Below are 23967 nucleotides of genomic sequence, written 5' to 3'. Positions count from 1 at the left end.
GGGGGAATGGACTGTAGGGATTCTGGGTCACAGCTTGCTTGTTTATATGTTTTCACAGAATTTGTCTTTTTTTTTACAAAAAAAGGACTCTGATTCACTTCCGCTGTAAATTGTCAAAATGTTTTGAGTTCAGCTTCCGAAGTTTGCATGTCTTTTGGGTCCATTATCCTTTGGCAAACTGTGAACTTGCAACAGCATTTCTCACAGGCAGTGTGTTCAAAGGGGCAATGAATTTCTGATTTATTCCGGGCTCAGACAGCTTTGCACTATTGTCATGTGATGCCATCTCTTTCCTGTTGGTGACATCAGTGCTTCTCTCTCTCTCTCAGCTGATCCCTGGACAGCAGGATGGTAGCAGACGCCAGCAATGTGCAGTAGTCACGCAGGTAGGAAGGGGGATGCAAGATGAGAACCAGTCCAGAAAAATGAATGGTAGTGAGGCCGCGGAGTAAACCCATTGACTGATGAAGGAAGACCCTGATGGAGCTGAAGCATCAGTAACCTGCAAGTGTAGAGACGCTTGGGCGAGGAGCAGGGGGTTAAGGCTGTGCCATAGCAATAGTCCAGTACCAGGGTGGGCCTGCACTGTTCAAATGGTCCCTACAATGCTGAGGACGGAGAGGGGTTAGAAAAGGGAATGAAGCGACGGCACACTCTGTGTCTCAAGAGCGATTGTGCCCGCTCCCAGTCTCATCTCTGCAGCGAAATGCAGATTGTTCAGCGTTTGGTGGTGGTGCAATTAAAGCGGTAAACAACACTCGGCTACGGGGAACTGAGTAAATCACCGCCTTTCTTGGGAATGGGCAGCCGCTGGGAATCTATCTGCTGGATCCAGATTTGCTGATGAACGTTTCCTATCCCGGAGTTCCTGCTCAGTTCAAAAGGAAATGAACCCTTAGACTGAATTCTTGTTTATTTCTCCTGAAGGACAGCCCATTCATTTTGAGAAAGGTAAGCCCCGGGGACAGTGCAGTTTTGTTTTTGCAAAGCAAATGGTGCTAGTTGGTGTGGGGCCAGTCTTCCAAGCAGTGCCCTCGGTGGGTGCAAAGCTTGCTCAGGAGAGATGGAATCCTTACAGTATGGAAGCAGGCCACTCAGCCCATCGAGTCCACATTGACCCTCTGAAAAGCATCCCACACCCAGACCCCCCCCTATCCCTGTAACCTTGCGTTTCCTATGGCTAACCCGTACATCCCTGCACACTACGGGCGATTTGAGCACAGCCAATCCATCTAACCTGCACATCTTTGGATTGTGAGAGGAAACTGGAGCACCTGGAGAGAACCCACGCAGACACAAGGTGATGTGCAAACTCCACAGTCGTCTGAGGCTGGAATCAAACCTGGGTCCCTGGTGCTGTGAGGCAGCAGTGCTAACCACTGAGCCACTGTGCACCACCACCACACTGACTTTTGACACTCTTTGAGAACATAAAGTCCCTTTCTTCTGCATTCCCAGGGTTCACTTTGACATCTTTTTAATAGGGTCAGTGATTTTGTCTTCTCCAGGAGTTCATTACTGACTCTCTCTCCTTTGTGACACCTGTCATAACCAACATTGGTTGCTCTGGAAACGGTTACTTCGGGAATTTTATGAACTCTTGCCGCGAGTAATAAGCTTCCCTAAAATTTCTTTCTGCAACGGCACTTGGCTTTACCTCAAAGTCAGAAATCTACCACTTGACATGCCCAACTACTGATTCACATTCTCTGGAATGGTGAACTGTCGTCACCAAAACTCAAGATGTGGAGGTGCCGGTGTCGGACTGGGGTGGACAAAGTTGAAAATCACCCAACACCAGGTTATAGTCCAACAGGTTTGTTTGGAAATACAAGCTTTTGTAGTGCTAGTTACCTGACAAAGGAGCAGCGCTCTGAAAGCTTGTACTTCCAAGTAAACCTGGTGGACGATAACCTGGTGTTGTGTGATTTTTAACTTTGACCAGAATTCAAGTCAAGGGAAGTTGGATTCAAGCAACACATGGCTCTGGTCAGATGCCATCTGGGAAACTGTGCCTGCTTCCAGTCACACAGACATCAGAGCAGTGGGTGGAGGAACCTTAAAGTTGATTCCCTCATCGTACATTCTCAGTGGGCCAAAGGGCCTCTTCTATACAGTACAAATCTCTGATTGTCACAGAGCAGAATAATGAGGAAAGATCAAAGGGACAAGCATAGAAAAGTCTGGAAATAATCTGCAGTGGGTGTGGCAGTATCTGTCCAGAAAGAAACCGCATCAGCGCTTCAGGCCAAAGCCCTTCCATTGGAGGTGAACTAAGGTTTGGAAATAACTTTCAGGCAAAGTGCTGGAAATGAAAATAGAATCTCTACAGTGAGGAATCAGTTCATTTGGCCCAACAAGTTAACACCAACCCTCTGAAGAGTAACCCACCCAGACCCATTCCCCCTCCCCTATTACTTTACATTTACCCCTGACTAATGCACCTTACCTACACATCCCTGAACACTATGGGCAATTTAGCAAGGCCAGTTCACCTAATCTAACCTGCATATTTTTTGTGACTGTGGGAGGAATCTGGAGCACCTGGAGAAACCCACACAGACACTGGAAGAATGTCTGTGTGGAGTTTGCTCAGTCGCCTGAGGCTAGAATCAAACCCAGGTTACTGGCAGTAGTGCTAACCACTGAGCCACCATGTCCCCTCTTTAGATTTAAAAGATTTAATCTTTTAGTAGGAAAGATTGGTCAATGTGTGTGCGCGCGAGACTAGGGTGGATGTATGTAGCAGGATGGGTCATGTAAATCCCACGTCATTCACTGTCTTGTGTCTGTGTTCTGACCCTTTTCTCTGTTGGATTGATTACATATACATATATTAAATAAATGTATTAATGTAATAAAGTTCAAACGAAGTTGACGTGGATGGTTCCATGATATGCCCACTTCAGTGATGAGAGCAGATTGGAGAGGTTGGGACTGGTTTCCATGGAGAGGAGAAGGCCCGGGAGCCTCCATAGAGGTTTTCAAAATAATGAGAGGACTGAACAGAGTGGAAAGGGAAAAGTTATCTTCGCACGTGAACGGATTGAGAACCAGAGGACACAGCTTCAAGGAGTTGCAAAATAAGAAATGTGGAGTGAAATTGTTTTCACACTGGGCTTGAGACATTTGAGCGAACGCTCTAAGGCAGCCGGAGAGGTATGGTACCCTTTTGCAGAGGCCCCAGTCTCTGAGCAGGAGAGGTTGGAATCCCTTTGGATTGTTGAAGTTTAGACACAAAGAGAAAGGGTTCAGCATGTCGAATCCCTAAGCGCTTTCATTTCTTTGAAAACAAAGCTTGCAATAATTTGAAAGCTCTTGATTGAGCAAAGTGAGGTGAGATTCTCATGTAGTCGGCATCGAGAGGGCTATCAGCGCATACTAACATCAGTCACAGTCTTACTGACTGGCTGAGCAGGCTGAGAGAGGTGAATCATGTGGAATCCCTACTGTCTGAGAGCAGGCCCATCAAGTCCGCACTGGTCCACCCCGTCCCTGTAACCCTGCATTTCCCATTGCTAACCCACACGCCCCTTGACACTGTGGGGCAATTTAGCCAGGCCAATCCACCGAACCTGCACAACTTTGGACTGTGGGAGGAGTCTGGAGCACCCGGACACGGGGAAAATGTGCAAACTCCACATCAGGTGGTTGTGGAGTATAAAATTGTAAGACACTGTGCCTTACGATCTTATACTGCACAATCACCTGATGAAAGAGCAGCACTCCAAAAGCTAGAGCTTCCAAATAAACTTGTTGGATAAAACCTGGTATTGTAGGAGTATTTTGTGCCGTTTTGGTTGCCACGTTACCAGAAGGATGTGGAAACTTTGGAGAGCGTGCAGAGAAGCTTCACCAGGGTGCTGCCTGATCTCGAGGGCATTGGGTTTGAGGAAAGGTTAAGAAGGTGGTGTCAGAGAGGAAACCTGATAGAGGTCTACCAAATTATGAGAGGCATAGTTCGGGTGGATAGTCAGAGGCCTTTCCCACAGTTAAAGTTTTAAATCCAAAGGGGCATGGGTTTAAGGACAAAGGGGGAAAGTTTAAGGGTGATGAGCGAGGGAGGTTTTTCACGCAGAGAGTGGTGGGAGTCTGGAATGCAGAGGAGGTGGTGGAAGCGGGTATGTTGGTGACATTTAAGAAGCATCTTGATGGTTACATGAATAGGGAGGGAATAGAGGGATACAGATGGAATAAGGGCAGAAGGTTTGTTTCTTGTTAGTTAGGGCACAGGGTTGGAGGGCCGAAGGGACTGTTCCTATGCTGTACTTCTCTTTTGTTCTTTTGTCTGGTATACTAAAGTTCTCCAGTGGCCCACAGGACATTTCCATTGAGGCTCACCTCCTCCATTGCTAATGGTACCGCTTACAGTACGCATTGTTCAAACTCCACCTAGCCTTGGCCAAAAATGACAATCAGGATCCTGTAACCTGCATTAACAGCTTGGAGTTTGCTGCATCAGAGAAAAAAGATTTAACATTTTAGGCCAATTTTGGTTTTGGTACTGTATTAAAGTGAATCCAGCTAGATTGACCACTACTGAAAATGGTCACACGCTGTAACATTTCCCAGGATTTGAGAATGCAAAAGATTACAATAAAGCCCATTCTGTGAATGACCAGTAATCACACAAGGAATTCTGACAAAATGCGTTTTGTGATCATTGCTGTTTCGTTGTGGCTAAACCTCTTTCTCTTTTCGCTGCAAGTTTATATAGAACATCGAAATGTAGAACATTACAACGCAGTACAGGCCTTTCGGCCCTTGATGTTGAAACTAATCCGAAGTCCATCTAACCTGCACTTATTCCATTTTCGCCCATATGCCTTTTCAATGACCATTGAAATGCCCTTAAAGTTGGTGAGTCTACTACTGTTACAGGCAGAGTGTTCCGCGCACCTACTACTCTCTGAGTAAAGAAGCTACCTCTGACATCTGTCTTATATCTATCATCCCTCAATTTAAAGCTTAAATACTCTCGTGCTCGCCATCACCATCCAAGGAAAAAGATTTTCACTGTCCACTCTGTCTAACCTTCTGATTATCTTATATGTCTCAATCAAGTCACCTATCAACCTTCCTCTCTCTAACAAAAACAGCCTCAAGTCCCTCAGCCTTTGCTCGTAAGACCTTCCCTCCATCCCAGGCAACGTCCTAGTTAAATCTTCTCTGAACCCTTTCCAAAGCTTCCACATCCTTTCTATAAAGCGGTGATCAGAACTGTACACAATACTCCAAGTGTGGCCGCACCAGAGTTTTGTACAGCTGGAGAATGACCTCATGTTTCTGAAACTCAATCCCTTTACCAATAAAAGCTAACACACCATATGCCTTCTTAACAACCCTATCAGCCTGGGTGGCTACTTTCAGGGATCTATGTATATGGACACCGAGATCCCTCTGCTCTTCTACACTACCAAGAATCTTACCGTTAGCCCTGTAGTCTGCATTCCTGTTACTCCTTCCAAAGTGAATGACCTCACACATTTCTGTATTAAACTCTATTTGCTCCCTCTCAGCCCAGCTCTGTCTGCAGCTTATCTAAAATTATAGAACCCCTACAGTGTGGAAACCGGTCCTTTCGTCCAACAAGTCCACACCGACCCTCCAAAGTGTAACCCACGCAGACCCACTCCCCTATCTTCCTCGATTGCTGTTTAAAAGGGATCTTGCCTGTTACTTTGCTCCAATGTCATGCGTGCGGACTATGATTAATCTGAAAATTAAGGTCAGTCAGGTGGCAGGATGATGCGTCATAAAAGCAAAAAATGCTGGAGAAAGCGAGCAGGTCTGGCAGCGTGTGTGGAAGGAGAAACAGAGTTAACAGTTCAGCTCGATGACTTTTCATCAGTACTAGAAAAGAATAGAGACGCTGTGGGTTTTGATCTCATACACAGACAGAGAAGATAGGGAGGGAAGAAAGAACAAAATGAAAGGTCTGTGATAGAGTGGAAGGCAGGAGCGATTCCATACAAAAATAGGATGGTAATGGGATAAGAAAATACACTTTTAAAAATGTTCTTGAGCTGGGGCATAGCTGTGATGAATGGAACCATCACCAAACAAAAATGGGAGCACTGGGCTTGATCTGATATTGTTGGGTTCAGTGTTGATCTGATTTGATTGGATTTATTATTGTCACATGCACCTAGGTACAGTGAAAAGTTCTGTGTTATGTGCAGTACAGGCAGATCATACAAAGTGCATTAGGGTCATAGAACAGAGCAAGGAATACAATGTTACAGCTGCAGAGAAAGTGCACAAAGAGCAAGATCAACGTTAAGTTTGAGAGGTCCGTTGAGAAGTCCAATCACAGGGGAAGAAGTTGTTCTTGAATCTGATGGGACACGTGTTTAAGCTTTTACATCTTCCAGAAGGCTTAAAGTACCCCTCATTGCAAACAGAGATGCTGTTCCTCTAGCACATTTGGAACATTGTTTGAACAGGGTAGGAGCATGAAGAGCTCAGAATGGCAGCAGAGGAAGATATTAAAGTGATAGGCCTGTGCAAGCTCAGCATCGCATTTCCAAACTGATAGTCAGTGTTCTTTGTTCAATCTCGTGGATGAGACCATTTTATCACCAGCAAGTCCAGTGTGGATATGTTGGTGAGGCTATCTTAGCTTGCATTAAGGCACTTTAACTAACTTTGACTGGGTCCCACAGTTGCAACTTATGCATCTTGCCAGCACCACCCTGACCTCTTTTTCAGCTCTTCTACCTGGCTTGAAGAAAAAATCTGAACAAAGACAGACCATAACAAAACAATGGGTGTGAGTGAGAACAGAAGTTCACTTTCCAGTTTTATGTCCCAGATTGAATGCATTTTGGAGGATTTGCTTAAATTCCAGGGAATTGTTCCTGAAGCGATTGTGGGTTATTTGATGCAGTGACACTGGAAGAGTCATTATGTCAAACGTAATGAATGTTTTTGAGCACCGTAATAAATCTTGTGCAGCACGGTAACTGAATGGCTGCATCTTCTCATATTCCCAGGGAGTGCTGCTGACTAATGGTAAAAGCCCTTCAAGAATTCATCCATGTATATGGGCCCCAAGGTGGCAGAGTATTGAGGACACCTTTTAGAAAGAGTGGCATTGCTTTCTGTTAGTTCAGAGTTATCGTGACCATTTAGCATATCTCTGCCTGAAATCATTATTGGCTGCGTATCAGCTGAAATATTAACAAATGACACATCTGTTGCATAGCAAAATGAAAATATCATCCCTTGCTCTAGCCATTAGGCAAAATTTGTGTTTGTGTGCACTTTTGATAATATTGCAATGAGGCAGGCATGGTTAAAGGGACGCTGCTCTCATTGTTAACTAGAAGTCAGTTGCAAATCTATGTACATCTTTTCACTGCGTTAGAGTGGTGAAGCTTTGCTTAAAGATCTGTGCCAGCATAGAATTTCTACAACAAAGACTTGTATTTATATAGCTTTCCAGTGTAGGAGAACATCCTATTGCATTTCACTGGAGAATCAACAGATAAAAAATTATGAACACATTATGAACAGTGACTGGAAACTTTACTGGAGAGGTAGGTTTTAAGGAAGAGAAGTTTTTAGATTCAAGGCCCTTGTGATTGCATCATTAATTATTTCCAGTTACTGGCAGGAAGGCACAGAAAAGTGCTTGGGATCTTAAAAGTTTTAATACCTGGGCCTGATGATACACTAATGGCACCAGCATCCAGGAGCATTCAAGACAGCAACGCAGATATTAATCGGTGTTATCTCTCACAAGCTTGAGGTGTTTTATTGTGTTACTGATGGCGGAAGGATTGCACCTCGAGCTGGGAACTGCCTCTGCATTTTTATAGCACCTTTCATGAAGATACCCCAAAGCACTTTACAGTCACCCTTGGTGCACTCACTGTTGTAATGTAGGAAAGATGGCAATCAGTTTGCATGCAATGCGATCACTCAACAGAATGGGCTAAAAATTAGATTATTATATTAGATTAATTATTCAATAAAGCATTTCCAGTACTTTTAAGCTGCAGATATGAACCAAGACATTGTGAAGAGCTTGTGCACTCTTCTCCAAAGGAGAATGGGCTGTGGTTGAATGTTTGACTGACAAGGCAGCACCATTGTTAGTGCTGCAGTTCTGCTGATGTCTCTTTGTTGGCTACGTAGAACAGTTGATCTTCCGTAATTACACCGGCACCACTCCCCACCTCTTCCTCCGCTACATTGATGACTGCATTGGTGCCACCTCGTGCTCCCGCGAGGAGGTTGAGCAATTCATCAACTTCACCAACACATTCCACTCTGACCTTAAATTTACCTGGACCATCTCTGACACCTCCCTCCCCTTCCTGGACCTCTCCATCTCCATTAGTGACGACCGACTTGACACTGACATTTTTTACAAACCCACCGACTCCCACAGTAACCTGGATTACACCTCTTCCCACCCTATCTCTTGCAAAAACGCCATCCCGTATTCCCAATTCCTCCGCCTCCGCCGTATCTGCTCCCAGGAGGACCAGTTCCACCATAGAACACACCAGGTGGCCTCCTTCTTTAGAGACCGCAATTTCCCTTCCCACTTGGTTAAAGATGCCCTCCAACGCATCTCGTCCACATCCCGCACCTCCGCCCTCAGACCCCACCCCTCCAACCGTAACAAGGACAGAACGCCCCTGGTGCTCACCTTCCACCCTACCAACCTTCGCATAAACCAAATCATCCACCGACATTTCCGCCACCTCCAAACAGACCCCACCACCAGGGATATATTTCCCTCCCCACCCCTTTCCGCCTTCTGCAAAGACCGTTCCCTCCGTGACTACCTGGTCAGGTCCACACCCCCCTACGACCCACCCTCCCATCCTGGCACTTTCCCCTGCCACCGCAGGAACTGTAAAACCTGTGCCCACATCTCCTCCCTCACCTCTATCCAAGGCCCTAAAGGAGCCTTCCACATCCATCAAAGTTTTACTTGCACATCCACTAATATCATTTATTGTATCCGTTGCTCCCAATGCGGTCTCCTCTACATTGGGGAGACTGGGCGCCTCCTAGCAGAGCGCTTTAGGGAACATCTCCGAGACACCCGCACCAATCAACCAAACCACCCCGAGGCCCAACATTTCAACTCCCCCTCCCACTCTGCCGAGGACATGGAGGTCCTGGGCCTCCTTTACCGCTGCTCCCTCACCACCAGACGCCTGGAGGAAGAACGCCTCATCTTCCGCCTTGGAACACTTCAACCCCAGGGCATCAATGTGGACTTCAACAGCTTCCTCATTTCCCCTTCCCCCACCTCACCCTCGTTCCAAACTTCCAGCTCAGCACTGTCCCCATGACTTGTCCGGACTTGTCTGACCTGCCCAGCTCCTTTTCCACCTAACCACTCCACCCTCTCCTCCCTGACCTATCACCTTCATCCCCTCCCCCACTCACCCATTGTACTCAATGCTACTCTCTCCCCACCCCCACCCTCCTCTAGCTTATCTCTCCACGCTTCAGGCTCTCTGCCTTTATTCCTGATGAAGGGCTTTTGCCCGAAACATCGATTTTGCTGCTCGTCGGATACTGCCTGAATTGCTGTGCTCTTCCAGCACCACTGATCCAGAATCTGGTTTCCAGCATCTGCAGTCATTGTTTTTACCTGCACTGGGAGTGTCAGCCCAGATTCTGCCCTCAGGCTTTAAGAAAGAGACTTGAACCTACAACTTTCTGAATCAGAGTCCAGATGGACATCCGCTGCTGCCAGGTCTTAAACAAAACAACAACAAAAAAAACCCTTCCTCGATGAAAGATGGAACCCAAAATGTGAATGTATTGTTGCCAGCATTGGCCATTTCTGCTTTCACCTGCAGTCTCTCTCTCTCTCTCTCACTTTTGCCTGGATTACCTTCATGTGTCAGGAATTTACCATCCCACACACTCCCAAATACATCAATAAAAATTTGCAATAACCAATCAAAAAATGTGAATTGCTTCCAATTTCATAGTATTTACAGCATACCAACAGTCCATTCTGCCCATATGGTCTGTGCTAGTGTTATGGCTGACATCTTCCTCTCACTTCTCCCTCTAACCCGATCAGTATATCCTTCACCATCTTTCTAATCTTTTTGCAGCTTCTCCTTATATTTCATCTACATGTTCATCATCTCTTTGCTGGAATGTGCTCACAGTTTAACTGTGTAAACAGCTTTCCAAATTCCCCATTAGGTTCATTTGTGACCCTTGAACTTTCAGCTCTAGTTTTTCTGAAGTCAGTGTTAGCTGAGATGTGGAGGTGCTGGAGTTAGACTGGGGTGGACAAAGTTAAAAATCTCTCAACACCAGATTATAGTCTAACAGGTTTATTTGAAAGGAGCAGCACTTCAAAATAAACCTGTTGGACTATTATTACTAAGTGAAGCAGATGGGTTCTTACAGTATTTGATGATGGCTTCCCGTAACCATTACTGATACTGGCCTTCAGTTTTAAGTTTTTTTTATTCAATTCATCAATTGAATATACTATTTAATCCAAATCCTTGCTCGGAATCGAACCCGTGCCCCCAGTGTTATTAGCCTGGATCTCTGGATTACCAGCGCGGTCTGATGGTTCCTACTGCAGAATCCTGTGGTGCAGTTCAGACTTGAACCCAGGTCTTCTGGCCAAGAGGTGGGGACAATACCACTGACACTGGAGCCTTTGCAAGCTGGATGGTTCTCAAGCAACCTGTTCAGCCATATTTGTGTCATAGCTCTGAAGTAGACAGGACTCATACCTGGGCACTACCACTGCCCCACAAACGGCAATCTGATCTAGGATTTAGGCCCTGATTGTCCTCACATTGTTGAGTATTGTTGAGCAACTCCACTCTTATTGACTGGGCTGTGGTTCAAGTCTCTAATTAAACTTTGTGCGTTGACAAAATTTAATCCTGAGAATGTGTTGCTGGAAAAGCACAGCAGGTCGGGCAGCATCCGAGGAGCAGGAGAGTCGACGTTTCGGGCCGGAAGCCCTTCATCAATTGTGACGACTCACGAGGTTACAAGAAAACACTCAGCAAGTTTCAGTACTGAATAAGGAAATAACTGTACAGAGGAACCTCGGTTATCCAAAGGACACAGGTGGGGAGTATTTCGTTTGGTTTATTGAATTCTGGATAATTGAATGTGAATAACGTAACTTAGATGAGCTTGCCAGATAATCCGAAATTCGGATAATCGATAACCGAGGTTCCTCTGTATTCTGCAAACAATAACAAACGGCAATTGAGAAATATGAATAGCTAACTTACAACTCCCTTATAACTTAAAGTCTGCTGCTTCTTAAATATCCCTTTTACATTCAGACAGACAGATCGAGACAGTCAGGTAAGTCATTCTTTCTCTTCCGTTTAATACTTCGATGTTGACGCAAGGTTGTTTGCACACTGACATTTCACTGGCTGGCTGAGTATGATACATCAGACAGGTCTGAACAGGTTGATCAAACCATCAGGATCAGATAGTGTCCCTACTTCTGAGCCAGGAGCCCCAGGTTCAAGTCCCACCTGTTCCGGAGGTGTGTAATAACTTCTCTGAATAGGTTTGTAAGGAAATATTCAGATCAGGGTGTGCCGGGTGAAATCCTGATCAACTGTAGGACATTTCAACTTTACTGAGAGCTCCCTGTCTTCCTGTGAGGGAATGAATTCAGAGGTAAAAGATGGTGAAGACCCATGAGTGATAGCTCGTTTATGCCCACAAACATGAGTTGGGGTTCAAGACAGACTCGTTGATGAAAAGGTAAGGTCAAGACCGGTCTTCAGGCTGAGGCTTCTGTAAGATGGTGTTTATTTTGTGTTAAGACTGATACTACAAAAACATGGTAATCGGAGGTTAGCCGGATTGTAATCTTACCATTACATTTTTGAAGTACTGCTCCAATAACCCACTGCTTATTGCTAGTTGGTCTACTCCACATGCTTCTCTGCATGTGTTTCGAGCAATCTATCTTCCAACTCTGTCCAAACTGTACTATTTACACCTAGTGAGGAGCAGCTCCATGACATCATCACAAAGTTGCTCCAGACTCCTATAGCCCTTACATAAAAGCAGGCAATAAGGTTTGCCTTCTCCCTGAGTAAACATGCTGTCATCCATCATTCCCATGGAACGATATTGAGAAAGTTACAGCAAAGAGGAAATTTCCCTGGACCTCTCCTGACAACACAAAGCTGGCTGGTTTCGACTGTAATTAATGATAGCTTCTGAGGTTTTGATTGGAGCTCATAGCTCTGTCTAGGTGCAGATTTGAAGCAGCGTTCCTTGGCTATCGAAGAGAGCCCATCACTGGTTACCATTCAGGAGGTGGTGGTAAGGCTCCTTCATGAACCTTCACATCTTGAAGTGTGCACTTAGGAAGAGACTGTCGTGAATTTGACAGCAACAGCGGAAAGACGGTGGTCTGATTCCTGGCCAGGAGAGTGTGTGGCTCGGAGGGAAACTTACAGTTGGCAGTTTTTCCTTAGTTCTGCTGAGCAAGTTCTTCTAGTTTGGAAAGTGATGTTGATGCAGTGCATCTTTCAGAATGCTGTCACTGTGCACTGGTGGGAAAAGGAGTGAATATGTGAGGTGTTGGTTGGGATACCTGTCAAAGGATCAGCTTTGTCCTGGAAGGTGTTGAGCTACTTGAGTGTTCTTGCAAGTGAACTCATCCAGACAAGTGGAGAGTGTTCCATCATACTCCTGAACTGAGCTTTGTTGATGGTGCATAAGCTTTGGAAAGGTCAAGAGGCGGGTGAGAATCATAGCCCGTGAATTCCTCTTGCAGTAACTGTATTTCCTGTGGCTGGTCCAGTTCCCTTCCTGATTAATGTAACCCCCAGGACCTTAACAGTGGGGAATTCAGTGATGATAATGCCATTGAATATTGGGTTTGAGTGGGGGGGAGAATGGTTAGATTCTCTCCTGTTCGAGATGGTCATTGCCTGGCATTTATGCAGCACTAATTTACTTGCCACATGTCAGCCCAAACTTGGGATGTTGTCCAGGTCTTGCTGCATTTGACCATGGACTGCTTCAGTATCTGAGGAGTCGTGAATGGTGCCGAATGTGGGTGCAATCATCAGGGAACATCCCCACTTCTGACCTTATGATGGAGGGAGGGTTATCAATGAAGCAGCTGAAGATGGTTGAGCCTGGGACACTACCCTGAGGAACTGCTGCAGAGATGTGCCAGGACTCTCACAACTACTCTCCAACACCTTCCTTGCCATTAGGTGTGATTCCAGTTATTATTGAGTATTTTCCCAGGTTCTCATTGATTTCTGTTTTGCAAGATCTTTAATGCCACTTTCACACAAATACCAGCTTAATACCAGGGGTAGTCACTCTCACTTCAGCTGATTTAATTGGACCAAAGCTTGAGGCCAAGTGTTGAGGAGCCCTGGCAGAAACAAACTGAGCATTGGTGTCATTGTATGGGACATGCTGCTTGCTTAAAAATACTAGATAAATGCGAGTTGTTGTTGAGTCATAGGAGCAGCAGCAGCAGAGGATGACCTGTATGAACACCAGCAGTTGATATACTAAGGAATGCTGGCAAAGGAAATGCTTCTTCCATTTAACTTTACAAAACTCTCATACACACACTCATACGCACACACACTCACACACACTCACATGCACACACACACACAGAGAAAACAACCTGTTGCAATAGACGTGCTAGCAGAACAAATCACTGCCGGCTGGTAACACAGGGCATGGAATTGCATGACAAGAAACAGGAGTTGGCTTTATTAAAAAAAGTTCACAATTCACATTACAGCCAAATCGCGTTTACAAAACGCGCATTTAGAACTACCTGTACCTTACCCCCATCTCAGTCCTACACATCTCAATCTTGAAAATTTCAACTGACAGCATCCACAACTTTTCTCATAGATCACTTGCTATCTGAATGTAATTCTAAATGACCGTGCATCATGTACTTTTTGTTTGTTGTGAAATCATACACTCGAGAAAGTACTTTCTCTATATCTATCCAATTGAATCCCATTATCATATGATATTATGCACATGTGTGTGTGAGAGTGTGTACATGTGAGTGTATGTGTGTGTGTGCATGTGAGCGTGTGTGTGTGTGCATGTGAGTGTGTGAGAGTGTGTGTGAGAGTGAGTGTGTGTATTCATGTGAGTGTGTGTGTGCGCGTGTGTGTGTGAGAGAATGTGTGTGTGCATGGGTGTGTGAGTGAGTGCGTGTATGTGAGAGTGTGTGGGTGCGCATGTGAGAGTGTGTCAGAGAGTGTGCGTGTGAGAGAGTTTGTGTGTGCATGTGAGTTTGTGTGAGTGCGTCTGTGATAGTGTGTACATGTGAGTGAGGGTGTGTGAGCATGTGAGTGTGTATGAGTGAGTGTGTGTGAGAGTGTGCATGTGAATGTGTGTGTGTGCATGTGAGTGTGTGTGTGCATGTGAATGTGTGTGTGTGTGCATGTGAGTGTGTGTGAGTGAGTGAGTGTGAGTGCATGTGAGTGTTTGTGTGAGTGTGTGAGAGAGTGTGTATGCTTGTGAGTGTGTGTGTGAGAGAGTGTGTGTGCATGTGTGTGTGTGAGTGAGTATGTGATTGTGTGTGCATGTGGATGTGCGTCTTTGTGTGAGTGAGTGTGTGCATGTGAGTGTGTGTGAGAGTGTGTGTGCATGTGTATGTGAGTGTGTGTGAGAGAATGTGTGCATGTGAGTGTGTGTATTCATGTGAGTGTGTGTGAGAGAATGTGTGAGTGAGTGTGTGTGTGTGTGCATGTGAGTGTGTGTTCATGTGAGTGAGTGTGTGTGTGTGTACATGTGTGAGTGTGCATGTGTGTGTGCGCATGTGGGTGAGTGTGTGAGTTAGAGTGTGTGTGAGTGAGTGTGCGTGTTCATGTGAGTGTGTAAGCGAGTGTATGAGAGAGTGCGTGTGAGTGTGTGTGTTCATATGGGTGAGTGTGTGTGAGTGAGCATGTGTGTGAGAAAATGTGTGTGTGAGTGTGTATGCATGAGAGTGTGTGTGCATGTGTGTATGCATGTGTGTGTGAGTGTGTGAATGTTCATGTGGGTGTGTGTGTGCATGTGAGTGTGTGTGTTCATGTGAGTGTGTGCATGTGTGTGTGTGTGTGAATGTTCATGTGGGTGAGTGTGTGTGCATGTGAGTGTGTGTTCATGTGCGTGTGAGTGCATGTGAGTGTGTGCATGTGTGTGTGAGTATATTTGTTCATGTGAGTGTGTGTGCATGAGTGTTTGTGCATGTGTGTGTGTGAGAGTGTGCATGTGAATGTGTGTGTGTGTGTGTGCATGTGAGTGTATGTGTGAGAGTGTGTGTGCATGTGTGTGAGAGTGTGTGCATGTGAGTGTGTGTGTGCATGTGTGTGTGAGTATATTTGTTCATGTGAGTGTGTGTGCATGAGTGTTTGTGCATGTGTGTGTGTGAGAGAGTGTGCATGTGAATGTGTGTGAGTGTGGGTGTGTGCATGTGAGTGCGTGTATGAGTGTGTGTGCATGTGAGTGTATGTGTGAGAGTGTGTGTGCATGTGTGTGAGAGTGTGTGCATGTGAGTGTGTATGTGTGTGAGAGAGTGTGTGTGCATCTGAGTGCATGTGAGTGAGTGTGTGTTCATGTGAGTGAGTATGTGCGTGCATGTGAGTGTGTATGAGTGTGTGTGTGAGAGACTATATGCATGTCTGTGTGTGTCTGTGATAGTGTGTGCATGTGAGTGAGTGTGTGTGTGTGCATGGGAGTGTGTATGAGTGAGTGTGAGTGTGTGTGAGAGAGTGTGTGCATGTATGTGTGTGCCAGTGTGTGCATGTGAGTGTGTGCGCGAGAGTGTGTGTGTAAGTGAGTGTGTCAGAGAGTGTGCATGAGTGTGTGCGCATGTAAGTGTGTATGAGTGAGTGTGTGTGTGAGAGAGTGTGTGCATGTGAGTGTGTGTGTGTTGATGTGAGTGAGTGTGAGAGTGTGTGTGCATGTGAGTGTGTGTGTGTTCATATGAGTGAGTGTGTGTGTGAGTGAGTATGTGAGTGTGTGTGCATATGTGTGTGAGAGTGTGTGTGCATGTGAGTGTGTTCATGTGAGTGAGTGTGTGTGTGAGAGTGAGTATTGAGTGTGTATGCATATGAGTGTGTGTGTGAGTGGGTGTGTGTGAGAGTGTGTGCATGAGAGGGTGTGTGTTTGTGTGTGCATGTGAGTGTGTGACTGTGTGCGCGAGAGAGAGTGCGTGCATGTGAGTGTGTGTGTGCGCATGTGAGTGTGTGTGAGAGTTTATGAGAGTGTGTGTGCATGTGTGTGGGAGAGTGTGTACATGTGTGTGTGTGTGAGTGTGTGTGCGCAAGAAAGTGTGTGTGAATGTGTGTGTGCATGTGAGTGTGTGTGAGAGAGAGTGTGTGCATGTGAGTGTGTGTGAGAGAGTGTGCATGTGAGTGTGTGTTTGAGAGAGTGTGTGCATGTGAGTGTGTGTGTGTTGATGTGAGTGAGTGTGAGAGTGTGTGTGCATGTGTGTGTGTGTTCATGTGAGTGAGTGTGTGTGTGAGAGTGAGTATGTGAGTGTGTGTGCATGAGTATGTGTGCATATGTGTGTGAGTGAGTGTGTGTGTGTTCGTGAGTGTGTGTGAGAGTGTGTGTGCATGTGAGTGTGTGTGAGTGTTCATGTGAGTGAGAGTGTGTGTGAGAGTGAGTATGTGAGTGTGTATGCATATGAGTGTGTGTGTGTGGGTGTGTGTGAGAGTGTGTGCATGAGAGGGTGTGTGTTTGTGTGTGCATGTGAGTGTGTGACTGAGTGCGCGAGAGAGAGTGCGTTCATGTGAGTGTGTGTGTGCGCATGTGAGTGTGTGTGAGAGAGTTTGAGAGAGTGTGTGTGCATGTGAGTGTGTGTGTGAGAGTGTGTACAAGTGTGTGTGTGTGTGTGTGTGTGCGCAAGAAAGAGTGTGTGTGAATGTGTGTGTGCATGTGAGTGTGTGTGAGAGAGAGTGCATGTGAGTGTGTGTGTGAGAGAGTGTGTGTGAGTGAGTGTGCGTGTGAGAGTGTGCGCGTGAGTGAGTGTGTGTGAGAGTATGTGCATGTGAGTGTGTGTGTGAAAGTATGTGAGTGTGAGAGAGTGTGTGTGTGCATGTGAGTGTCTGTGCATGTGAGTGTGTGTGTGAGAGAGTGTGTGTGCATGTGAGTATGCATGAGAGTGTGTGTGTGTATGTATGTGTGAGAGAGTGTGTGTGAGCATGTGTGTGTGCATCTGAGTATGTGTGAGAGTGTGTGCATGTGTGTGTGTGTGTGCATGTGAGTGTGTTTGAGAGAATGTGTGCATGTGAGTGTGTATGAGTGAGTGTGTGTTCATGAGAGAGTGTGTGTGCATGCATGTGAGTGTGTGTGTGTGTGTGTGTGAGACAGTGTGTGTGCATGTATATGTGTGTTTGTCAGTGTGTGCATGTGAGTGTGTGTGCGCGCGACAGAGAGTGTATGTGGGTGTGTGAGTGCAGGCCAGTGTGTGTGAGTGTGTGTGTGCATGTGAGTGAGTGTGAGAGTGTGTGTGCATGTGAGTGCGTGTGAGAGAGTGTGTGTATGTGAGTGTGTGTTTGTCAGAGAGTGTGCGTGTGAGAGAGTGTGTGTGCATGTGAGTGAGTGTGTCTGTGAGAGTGTGTGTGCATGTGAGTGTGTGAGAGTGTGTGTGCATGTGAGTGTGTGTGCATGTGTGTGTGCGGATGTGAGTGAGTGTTCATGTGAGTGAATGTGTGTGTGTGAGAGTGAGTATCTGAGTGAGTGTGTGTGTGTGTGTGAGTGTGTGCATATGTGTGTGAGTGTGTGCATGTGTGTGTGTGCATGTGTGTGTGTGTGAATGTGAGTGTGTGTGTGTGTGCATGTGAGTGTGTGTGTGTGTGCATGTGAGTGTGTGTGTGCATGTGAGTGTGTGTGTGTGTGTGTGCATGTCAGTGAGTGTGTGTGTGTGCATGTGTGTGTGACAGTGTGTGTGAGTGTGTGCATGTGTGTGAGTGTGTGTGAATGTGTGTGTAGTGTGAGTGTGTGTGCATGTGAGTGTGTGAGTGTGTGTGCATGTGAGTGAGTGTTCATGTGAGTGAATGTGTGTGTGTGAGAGTGAGTATCTGAGTGAGTGTGTGTGTGTGCTTGTGTGTGTGTGAGTGTGTGCATGTGTGTGTGTGCATGTGTGTGTGTGAGTGTGTGCATGTGAGTGTGTGTATGTGCATGTGAGTGTGTGTGTGTGCATGTGAGTGAGTGTGTGTGTGTGCATGTGTGTGTGAGACTGAGTGTGTGTGTGTGTGCATGTGTGTGTGAGAGTGTGAGTGTGTGTGAGTGTGTGTGCATGTGTGTGTGCATGTGTGTGTGCGCATGTGAGTGAGTGTTCATGTGAGTGAATGTGTGTGTGTGAGTGTGAGTATCTGAGTGAGTGTGTGTGTGTGTGCATGTGTGTGTGTGAGTGTGTGCATGTGTGTGTGCATGTGTGTGTGTGAGTGTGTGCATGTGAGTGTGTGTGTGTGCATGTGAGTGTGTGTGTGCATGTGAGTGTGTGTGTGTGCATGTGAGTGAGTGAGTGTGAGTGTGTGCATGTGTGTGTGAGAGTGTGTGTGCATGTGAGTATGTAAGTGAGTGAGTGTGTGTGTGAGTGTGTGTGCATGTGTGTGTGTGAGTGAGTATGTGATTGTGTGTGCATGTGGATGTGCGTCTTTGTGTGAGTGAGTGTGTGCATGTGAGTGTGTGTGAGAGTGTGTGTGCATGTGTATGTGAGTGTGTGTGAGAGAATGTGTGCATGTGAGTGTGTGTATTCATGTGAGTGTGTGTGAGAGAATGTGTGAGTGAGTGTGTGTGTGTGTGCATGTGAGTGTGTGTTCATGTGAGTGAGTGTGTGTGTGTGTACATGTGTGAGTGTGCATGTGTGTGTGCGCATGTGGGTGAGTGTGTGAGTTAGAGTGTGTGTGAGTGAGTGTGCGTGTTCATGTGAGTGTGTAAGCGAGTGTATGAGAGAGTGCGTGTGAGTGTGTGTGTTCATATGGGTGAGTGTGTGTGAGTGAGCATGTGTGTGAGAAAATGTGTGTGTGAGTGTGTATGCATGAGAGTGTGTGTGCATGTGTGTATGCATGTGTGTGTGAGTGTGTGAATGTTAATGTGGGTGTGTGTGTGCATGTGAGTGTGTGTGTTCATGTGAGTGTGTGCATGTGTGTGTGAGTGTGTGAATGTTCATGTGGGTGAGTGTGTGTGCATGTGAGTGTGTGTTCATGTGCGTGTGAGTGCATGTGAGTGTGTGCATGTGTGTGTGAGTATATTTGTTCATGTGAGTGTGTGTGCATGAGTGTTTGTGCATGTGTGTGTGTGAGAGTGTGCATGTGAATGTGTGTGTGTGTGTGTGCATGTGAGTGTATGTGTGAGAGTGTGTGTGCATGTGTGTGAGAGTGTGTGCATGTGAGTGTGTGTGTGCATGTGTGTGTGAGTATATTTGTTCATGTGAGTGTGTGTGCATGAGTGTTTGTGCATGTGTGTGTGTGAGAGAGTGTGCATGTGAATGTGTGTGAGTGTGGGTGTGTGCATGTGAGTGCGTGTATGAGTGTGTGTGCATGTGAGTGTATGTGTGAGAGTGTGTGTGCATGTGTGTGAGAGTGTGTGCATGTGAGTGTGTATGTGTGTGAGAGAGTGTGTGTGCATCTGAGTGCGTGTGAGTGAGTGTGTGTTCATGTGAGTGAGTATGTGCGTGCATGTGAGTGTGTATGAGTGTGTGTGTGAGAGACTATATGCATGTCTGTGTGTGTCTGTGATAGTGTGTGCATGTGAGTGAGTGTGTGTGTGCATGGGAGTGTGTATGAGTGAGTGTGAGTGTGTGTGAGAGAGTGTGTGCATGTATGTGTGTGCCAGTGTGTGCATGTGAGTGTGTGTGCGCGAGAGTGTGTGTGTAAGTGAGTGTGTCAGAGAGTGTGCATGAGTGTGTGCGCATGTAAGTGTGTATGAGTGAGTGTGTGTGTGAGAGAGTGTGTGCATGTGAGTGTGTGTGTGTTGATGTGAGTGAGTGTGAGAGTGTGTGTGCATGTGAGTGTGTGTGTGTTCATATGAGTGAGTGTGTGTGTGAGTGAGTATGTGAGTGTGTGTGCATATGTGTGTGAGAGTGTGTGTGCATGTGAGTGTGTTCATGTGAGTGAGTGTGTGTGTGAGAGTGAGTATGTGAGTGTGTATGCATATGAGTGTGTGTGTGAGTGGGTGTGTGTGAGAGTGTGTGCATGAGAGGGTGTGTGTTTGTGTGTGCATGTGAGTGTGTGACTGTGTGCGCGAGAGAGAGTGCGTGCATGTGAGTGTGTGTGTGCGCATGTGAGTGTGTGTGAGAGTTTATGAGAGTGTGTGTGCATGTGTGTGTGGGAGAGTGTGTACATGTGTGTGTGTGTGAGTGTGTGTGCGCAAGAAAGTGTGTGTGAATGTGTGTGTGCATGTGAGTGTGTGTGAGAGAGAGTGTGTGCATGTGAGTGTGTGTGAGAGAGTGTGCATGTGAGTGTGTGTTTGAGAGAGTGTGTGCATGTGAGTGTGTGTGTGTTGATGTGAGTGAGTGTGAGAGTGTGTGTGCATGTGTGTGTGTGTGTTCATGTGAGTGAGTGTGTGTGTGAGAGTGAGTATGTGAGTGTGTGTGCATGAGTATGTGTGCATATGTGTGTGAGTGAGTGTGTGTGTGTTCGTGAGTGTGTGTGAGAGTGTGTGTGCATGTGAGTGTGTGTGAGTGTTCATGTGAGTGAGTGTGTGTGTGAGAGTGAGTATGTGAGTGTGTATGCATATGAGTGTGTGTGTGTGGGTGTGTGTGAGAGTGTGTGCATGAGAGGGTGTGTGTTTGTGTGTGCATGTGAGTGTGTGACTGAGTGCGCGAGAGAGAGTGCGTTCATGTGAGTGTGTGTGTGCGCATGTGAGTGTGTGTGAGAGAGTTTGAGAGAGTGTGTGTGCATGTGAGTGTGTGTGTGTGAGAGTGTGTACAAGTGTGTGTGTGTGTGTGTGTGCGCAAGAAAGAGTGTGTGTGAATGTGTGTGTGCATGTGAGTGTGTGTGAGAGAGAGTGCATGTGAGTGTGTGTGTGAGAGAGTGTGTGTGAGTGAGTGTGCGTGTGAGAGTGTGCGCGTGAGTGAGTGTGTGTGAGAGTATGTGCATGTGAGTGTGTGTGTGAAAGTATGTGAGTGTGAGAGAGTGTGTGTGTGCATGTGAGTGTCTGTGCATGTGAGTGTGTGTGTGAGAGAGTGTGTGTGCATGTGAGTATGCATGAGAGTGTGTGTGTGTATGTATGTGTGAGAGAGTGTGTGTGAGCATGTGTGTGTGCATCTGAGTATGTGTGAGAGTGTGTGCATGTGTGTGTGTGTGTGCATGTGAGTGTGTTTGAGAGAATGTGTGCATGTGAGTGTGTATGAGTGAGTGTGTTCATGAGAGTGTGTGTGTGCATGCATGTGAGTGTGTGTGTGTGTGTGTGTGAGACAGTGTGTGTGCATGTATATGTGTGTTTGTCAGTGTGTGCATGTGAGTGTGTGTGCGCGCGACAGAGAGTGTATGTGGGTGTGTGAGTGCAGGCCAGTGTGTGTGAGTGTGTGTGTGCATGTGAGTGAGTGTGAGAGTGTGTGTGCATGTGAGTGCGTGTGAGAGAGTGTGTGTATGTGAGTGTGTGTTTGTCAGAGAGTGTGCGTGTGAGAGAGTGTGTGTGCATGTGAGTGAGTGTGTCTGTGAGAGTGTGTGTGCATGTGAGTGTGTGAGAGTGTGTGTGCATGTGAGTGTGTGTGCATGTGTGTGTGCGGATGTGAGTGAGTGTTCATGTGAGTGAATGTGTGTGTGTGAGAGTGAGTATCTGAGTGAGTGTGTGTGTGTGTGTGTGAGTGTGTGCATGTGTGTGTGAGTGTGTGCATGTGTGTGTGTGCATGTGTGTGTGTGTGTGCATGTGAGTGTGTGTGTGCATGTGAGTGTGTGTGTGTGTGCATGTGAGTGTGTGTGTGCATGTGAGTGTGTGTGTGTGTGTGCATGTCAGTGAGTGTGTGTGTGTGCATGTGTGTGTGACAGTGTGTGTGAGTGTGTGCATGTGTGTGAGTGTGTGTGAATGTGTGTGTAGTGTGAGTGTGTGTGCATGTGAGTGTGTGAGTGTGTGTGCATGTGAGTGAGTGTTCATGTGAGTGAATGTGTGTGTGTGAGAGTGAGTATCTGAGTGAGTGTGTGTGTGTGCTTGTGTGTGTGTGAGTGTGTGCATGTGTGTGTGTGCATGTGTGTGTGTGAGTGTGTGCATGTGAGTGTGTGTGTGTGCATGTGAGTGAGTGTGTGTGTGTGCATGTGTGTGTGAGACTGAGTGTGTGTGTGTGTGCATGTGTGTGTGAGAGTGTGAGTGTGTGTGAGTGTGTGTGCATGTGTGTGTGCGCATGTGAGTGAGTGTTCATGTGAGTGAATGTGTGTGTGTGAGTGTGAGTATCTGAGTGTGTGTGTGTGTGCATGTGTGTGTGTGAGTGTGTGCATGTGTGTGTGCATGTGTGTGTGTGAGTGTGTGCATGTGAGTGTGTGTGTGCATGTGAGTGTGTGTGTGCATGTGAGTGTGTGTGTGTGCATGTGAGTGAGTGAGTGTGAGTGTGTGCATGTGTGTGTGAGAGTGTGTGTGCATGTGAGTATGTAAGTGAGTGAGTGTGTGTGTGAGTGTGTGTGCATGTCAGTGTGTGTGTGTGTGATAGTGTGTGCATGTGTGAGTGTGTGTGAGAGTGTGTGCATGTGAGTGTGTATGAGTGAGTGTGTGTTCATGTGAGTGTGTGTGAGAGTGTGTGTGCATGCATGTGAGTGTGTATGTGTGAGTGTGTGTGTCAGTGTGTGCATGTGAGTGTGTGTGCGCGCGAGAGAGAGTGTATGTGGGTGTGTGAGTGCAGGTCAGTGTGTGTGAGTGTGTGTGTGCATGTGAGAGTGTGAGAGAGTGTGTGTGTGTGTTTATGTGAGAGTGTGTGTGTGCATGCATGTGAGTGTGTGTGTGTGAGACAGTGTGTGCATGTATATGTGTGTGTGTCAGTGTGTGCATGTGAGTGTGTGTGCACGCGAAAGAGAGTGTATGTGGGTGTGTGAGTGCAGGTCAGTGTGTGTGAGTGTGTGTGTGCGTGTGAGGGAGTGTGTGTGCGAGAGTGTGTGTGCATGAGTGTTTGTGCATGTGTGTGTGAGAGAGTGTGCATGTGAGTGTGTTTGTCAGAGTGCAAGTGAGAGAGTGTGTTCATGTGAGTGTGTGAGTGCACATGTGAGTGTGTGTGCATGTGAGTGTGTGCATGTGTGTGTGAGTATATGTGTTCATGTGAGTGTGTGTGAGTGATTGTGTGTGAGTGATTGTGTGTGCGAGAGTGTGTGTGCATGAGTGTTTGTGCATGTGTGTGTGAGAGAGTGTGCATGTGAGTGTGTGTGTGCATGAGAGTGTGTGCATGTGAGAGTGTGTGTGCATGTGTGTGAGAGTGTGTATGCATGTGAGTGTGTGTGAGTGTGTATGTATGTGTGTGAGAGAGTGTGTGTTCATGTGAGTGAGTATGTGTGTGCATGTGAATGTGTATGAGTGTGTGTGTGAGAGAATGTGTGCATGTCTGTTTGTGTCTGTGATAGTGAGTGTGTGTGAGAGTGTGTGTGCATGTGAGTGTGTATGAGTGAGTGTGAGAGAGTGTGTGCATGTGTGTGCCAGTGTGTGCATGTGAGTGTGTGTGTGCGTGAGAGTGTGTGTAAGTGAGTGTGTCAGAGAGTGTGCATGAGTGTGTGTGCATGTGAGTGTGTATGAGTGAGTGTGTGTGTGAGAGAGTGTGCATGTGAGTGTGTGTGTGTTCATGTGAGTGAGTGTGAGAGTGAGTATGTGAGTGTGTGTGCATGAGAGTATGTGTGCATGTGTGAGTGTGTGTGTGTTCATGTGAGTGTGCATGTGAGTGTGTGTGAGAGTGTGTGCATGTGAGAGTGTGTGTGTGTTCATGTGAGTGAGTGTGTGTGTGAGAGTGAGTATGTGAGTGTGTGTGCATATGAGTGTGTGTGTGTGTGTGTGTGCATGAGAGGGTGT

General features: G+C 46.5%; 1 protein-coding gene across 1 annotated transcript in view; it reads left to right on the top strand.

The window, feature by feature from the left end:
- The first annotated feature begins 326 nt into the window (after positions 1-326).
- Positions 327-23967, top strand: part of LOC122547329 (H(+)/Cl(-) exchange transporter 4) — a 112816-nt gene continuing 89175 nt past the window's right edge. The window contains exon 1 of the mRNA XM_087993003.1: positions 327-951. The gene's annotated coding sequence lies outside the window, so the exon portion shown is untranslated. The remainder of the gene's footprint in view (positions 952-23967) is intronic.

The sequence above is a fragment of the Chiloscyllium plagiosum genome, unplaced genomic scaffold (genome assembly GCF_037043375.1).
Source record: "Chiloscyllium plagiosum isolate Xiang-an unplaced genomic scaffold, Cpla_swu_hap1 HiC_scaffold_12, whole genome shotgun sequence".
NCBI lineage: Eukaryota > Metazoa > Chordata > Chondrichthyes > Orectolobiformes > Hemiscylliidae > Chiloscyllium > Chiloscyllium plagiosum.
This window is presented reverse-complemented; position numbering and strand designations above follow the sequence as displayed.